Source organism: Quercus suber, unplaced genomic scaffold (genome assembly GCF_002906115.3).
Source record: "Quercus suber isolate HL8 unplaced genomic scaffold, Cork oak 2.0 scaffold_274, whole genome shotgun sequence".
Lineage (NCBI taxonomy): Eukaryota > Viridiplantae > Streptophyta > Magnoliopsida > Fagales > Fagaceae > Quercus > Quercus suber.
Window position 1 is genome coordinate 814,330 of NW_027069730.1, and position 6,000 is coordinate 820,329.

The following is a 6,000-nucleotide window of genomic DNA, read 5'->3' on the forward strand; positions in this document are numbered from 1 at the left end:
AGGAGAGAGAAATTGCCGGGTAAAAAGAGCATTAAATTTTATTTTTATTTTTATACCATTCAGCTACAGTACCATCTTACATTTAAGATGATACTGTAGCTAAATCTCAACAAAAAAAAAAAAAAAAGGTTTTTCCCATATGGCCTTCCAGTTGCTAAGCATTTGTTGGGCTTGTATGCCAAATGTATCTTACATTTGGCATATGGAAAGCCCACTGCGAATGTTCTTATAGTAGAAGCAAAATTGTTTACAGATCTCTTTTATTCTATTAATTTTTCTCATATTTGTAGACAGAATTTTTGTAACTCATGATCTTACTAGACATGTTAGAGGTTTCACTGTGTGAATAGAAAATGTTCCTTCACACATTAACAACTCTCAACTGATATGGGCTAATTTTTGTTTTCAATAATTGCTTGGTATTTCTTCTACCAAAGGAAAAAAAAAAAAAAAGAAGAGTAGGGTTATATTCTTGAGCCCCCACTTTAATAATGTACCACGACTAAAAAAGAACCATAAATAGTAAATACAAGAATGCTTAAGCTAACAGCAAAGTAGTAGTACAGGGTGTATGCATGACAACTAGTCTAGTACGCCCCGAAGTTAACACTTTAACAGCCAAAAAGAGTCCCATTTTTTTACATAACTTCAATGCGCATTATCTTCTGGCACAGTTCTTGTCCTGATTTGGCCAACTTGTATCCAGCCTTCAAGTTCAAACTTCAAATTAATGGCCAGTATAGAAAATGTGTCACCATAGACAGAACTAAAAAAAAAAAAAAAAAAACTTTCTACAACTGCTTGGCTTTGGCGACGATGTACCTCTTGAGTGAGCCTTTCTTGCTTGATTGAGCTATTTAGTAATTGTTTTAAAACTAAAATAGATAGTTCCACATATCCCTCAATTGTATCTTGCTCAACCAAGGACCAGAGAAAAACTTCGTACAATTGTATCTTGCTCAACCAAGGACCAGAGAGAAACTTCGTATATTTCGAAACTAAATATAGAACAACAAACATGGTTTTAATTTAATTTATTTAAAAATATCTCAAATCTTGTAATGCTTAAGTAGGATTACATATGGGCACCTTAGAGCATCCACAGCCGTTTTCATATCTCATTTTATTTTACCATCCTAAAAAGCAACTTTATCAATTATACCATATCATTTTACAATACACCCAGCATCCAAAAACTCTATTATTTTACCATTTTATTAAAATATTATTTTTTAATCTTTTTTTTTTCATTTCTCTTTTTCTCCTCTTTTTCCTCTCTTTCACCCTCAACCTCTAGCACCGGCCTCAACCTCTAGCAAACACATACCCAGCAAAATCATAAGAAGCAAATCACAACAAAAATTCACCCAAATCAAACAAGCACTAGAACTAAACAATCTCAACCTCTAGCACCAGCCACAACTAAACAAACAATCACCACCACGCCACCACTACCCTCTGGCCAAACAAACCCAGCAAACACCGAAACCCACCATCAAACCCATCGAAACAAATCCCCCAACCCATCGGAAAAAATCACAACCATTGGACCTAAATCCAACCACCCAATGCCAACCCAAACACCACCCAAACGCGACCCAAATCTGACCCAAACGCCGGAAACTGGAACCAAAAACCCAAAATAAAATAAAATAAAATAAAATAAAATAAAACTCACCAAAATATGAAAGCAATCCAACCAACCAAATGTCAGCCACCAAACCCAAAAACTGGCCACCATGTCAACACTACCAACCCCACCAAACGCCGGTCTTTATGCCGATCTCCACATTGGTCTCCCACCGATCTCCACCGCGCTGACCTCCAGCCACCACGCCCATAGCAGCCGCGCCACCAGCCTCGCCACCACGCCGATCTAGAAATCCAATCGGCGTGAGCTCCGATTTGGCTTGGTGATTCGACATAAGCTCCAAGAGAGAAGCTTGACAATGACGAGAGAGAGAGAGGGGATGAGAAACAGAGAAGGAAAAGAGAGAAAAGAAAGAGAAAAAATGATAGAGGAGAGAGAAATTGCCGGGTAAAAAGAGCATTAAATTTTATTTTTATTTTTATACCATTCAGCTACAGTATCATCTTACATTTAAGATGATACTGTAGCTAAATCTAAAAAAAAAAAAAAAGTTTTTCCCATATGGCCTTCCAGTTGCTAAGCATTTGTAGGGCTTGTATGCCAAATGTATCTTACATTTGGCATATGGAAAGCCCACTGCGAATGTTCTTATAGTAGAAGCAAAATTGTTTACAGATCTCTTTTATCTCTTAATTTTTTCATATTTGTAGACATAATTTTTGTAACTCATGATCTTACTAGACATGTTAGAGGTTTCATTGTGTGAATAGAAAATGTTTCTTCACACTTAACAACTCTCAACTGATATGGGCTAATTTGTTGTTCAATAATTGCTTGGCATTTCTTCTACCAAAGAAAAAAAAAAAAAAAAAAGAGTAGATTATATTCTTGAGCCCCACTTTAATAATGTACCACGACTAAAAAAGAACCATAAATACAAGAATGCTTAAGCTAACAGCAAAGTAGTAGTACAGGGTGTATGCATGACAACTAGTCTACGTACGCCCCGAAGTTAACACTTTAACGCAAAAAGAGTCCCATTTTTTTACATAACTTCAATGCGCATTATCTTCTGGCACAGTTCTTGTCCTGATTTGGCCAACTTGTATCCAGCCTTCAAGTTCAAACTTCAAATTAATGGCCAGTATAGAAAATGTGTCACCATAGACAGAACATTATTGATGTGGCCTTCTTAAAGACATTCGTCACCTATTTATTGGGTTGAAACTTGAAACACCAAATAATAGTGCTGAGTGGTATTTCTAAAACAGCCAATAGTTTCTTAGGGCTTCCGTATCCAGCTCCCTCTCTTGTTTTAAAAGGAAATAAATAAATAAAAAGGTAAATTATAAAGTTAGTTATTATTTTTATATTATATTTTAATATAGTCTCTAATATTTAATTGTATTAATTTAATTTGATTTTTTAATATAAGATAAAATTTTTACTCTAATATATATGTATGAAATTTTTCTTGAAAACTTAAATTTCAACTTTACTTTCCAAACTGCACAAACATTTAACTTTTAACTTTTATGATGTAAAGTCAATTTAATCACGTCCATTATCTCATTTATAAAAAAAAAAAAAAAAAACGTGCGAGACGGAATAATAAAAAGCTTTTTTTTCATGCAACGTCATTTGTTAACTGTACCATCACGTCAAATTTTTTTTTTTTTATTCCCAAATTAATTCTGAGCCACATGAGATCAGTATCATCTCACTAAAATACCACCACTCTCCTCCATTAAAATCAAGATCAGGACCATCAGGTCAGAGACGCCTACAAAGACACCTAATACAAAGTCGACGCTATGGCCAAGAAAATCCAAACACGTACCTGTAGCCAAGAAGGTTTTGGAAAGATAAACACAAGTGATGATAAAGAGGCTGAAATTATCAACCAAAAGGTTCATGAACAAAGGCCAGATAACATCTCTTGAAGTACTTAACTCTGATATCAATTTCTTACCCTTAGGAGATTCATTTTAGGGATTTTAGACTTTTAGTGAGATGATACTGATCTCATCGTGTCTCAGTTTAATTTGGGTTTTTTTTTAAAAAATTTTAATATTAATTTTAGATCTGACATGGCGGTCTAGTTGGCTAATGATGTCGCATAAAAATAATTTTTATTAATCTATTTGATACATCAACTTTTTCCATCTAAGAATAATGACAATTACTAAATTGACATAATACTGAAAATATTATGAATCAGATTGACACAATTAAAAGACTAGAGACCAAATTTAAATATGATGTATATGATAGAAACCAATTTTGTAATTTACCCTAAATAAAATATTGGCATAAATGCACTTTTAGTTCGTACATTTTGGCCTCATTTCTGTTTTGGTTCCTACTTTTCTATTTTACCACTTTTAGTCCTCAAAATGAAAAATACGTCTTATTTTAGTATCTACCGTAATCTACTTACGAAAATATCCTATGTAGTAAACGAAGTGTACAGCTGACACACTAAATGCTTACATGCCCAATAAAATAATATTAAAAAAATTTATTTGGCATTTAAAAATGTCACCTCAGCATTTTAATGAAAAAATAAAAACAAAAAAAATTTAATTTCGCAATTCTAATTTAAATTAAAAAAAAAAAAAAAACCTTTTTTCTTTTCAGTTTTAAAGATTAGAAAAAAAAAAACTTGAAGAAACTTTCATAATTTTTCTTAAATTTTCTTGTCAACCAAACACAACATCGTCAATAAACACAAAACTTAAACACGGTGCCACTCATTTTTCATTTTCCTATCTCTTCTCCCTCTTGGCTTTCTCTTATTTCTTTTTCTCTTTAAGTTCAAGTTGTAGTTTTTGGATATGGCTTTGATATGGGTTTAGAGAAAGTGAGGTTGAGATGTGGTGGTTTAGATTTGGGTAAAGAGATAGGGGCTGAGGTCGGCGGTGGTTTGGATTTGGATTTAGAGAGAGAGAGAGAGAGAGAGAGAGAGAGGGGTGATTTGGAGTAGATTGGCAGTGAACCCAGTCCTTTTGCTCTTCAACTTTCACACTGTTCTCCTTTGACGTCATCACTAATGATTCTCTATACCGCACCGTCTTCGCCAAAGACACGCTCTCTCTCTCTCTCTCTCTCTCTCTCTCTCTATTTTTTATATTTGGACAATTGAAAGTATCAAATCGAGGTTTGGAGGAAGAGCAAGGCAACACGACTAGACTCAATTTCTCTCAAATCGATGTTTCTCTCTCAAATTGGTGGGTCTTTCTCAATGAGATCATGATTGCTGGGTTTTGGTCTCAATGGGTTTTTGGTGTTTTGGATTTGAGATGTTTTGGTCTTAATGGGTTTTGATGTTTGATCTGCCGAAGGTTTCGAGATTGTGTATGTATTTGTGTTGTGGAGGTTATTGTATTTGTGATCTTGTCTTCTAGTTGTGTCCTGAGTTTGTGTTCTTAAGATTAAATTTTATGGGTCATGTTAATGTTTAAGATGAAATTAAATATGAATTTATTTTTTTTGGGTTTCAATTTTTTTTTCTTTTATTAAATTTGATATTTTTTTAATTATATTAAATGTTGAGATGACCTTTTTTTTAATATCACATGAATATTTTAATATTATGTTATTGACCACATCAATGTTAAGCGTGCCTTGCACTCCGTTTGTTATGCAATATATTTTTGTTAAATGAGTAACAACAAAGATCAAAATATAACGCATTTTTTATTTATGAATTAAAAATGATAAAATAAAAATATAAAAATGTAAAATAGAAAAAAATCCAAAATATAGAACCAAAAATACTCCTAAAATATTCTTAGTATTGCATGACATCAGGATGACATGCTTCAAACTACGGAGCCCCACATCACGGTTGTACTCCATCTCACGGGTGCAAAAAAGAACTCGATAATGCCACGTGTCAAAAGCAGGGTTTCCAACAGGCTTGTCCATCCTCGTTAACTCAAAGATTCTCAAACGCCTGATTATATGCAGCCAAATATACAGATCACACGGCCACTTTAAAATCACCTTCATCAGTATTAATAAATTATATTAAAAATAATGAAAAGTCTAGGATTATAAAATTGTTCACAACTTTTTGTCACAATTATAAAATGATAAAGTGTGATTAGTGAAGAAAAAATAGTGGGTCTATGTGTAAATAATAGTTAATCACTCACCATTTACAAGTCAGAATTGTGACAATAAAGTTGTGGAATAATTTATAATCCTAAAATTACTCTATAAATAATGCTACCATACACAATATTTTTATAACAATTCCAAATAAAATTTAAATGATAGTTTGTTATTGACTTGTAAACAAGCAATGATAATGGTGGCTTATAATATAACTCTGACTTATAAACAAGCCATGGTTTTCGATGGCTCATAATATAACTGGTATTAGTTAACTACTTATACTTTGG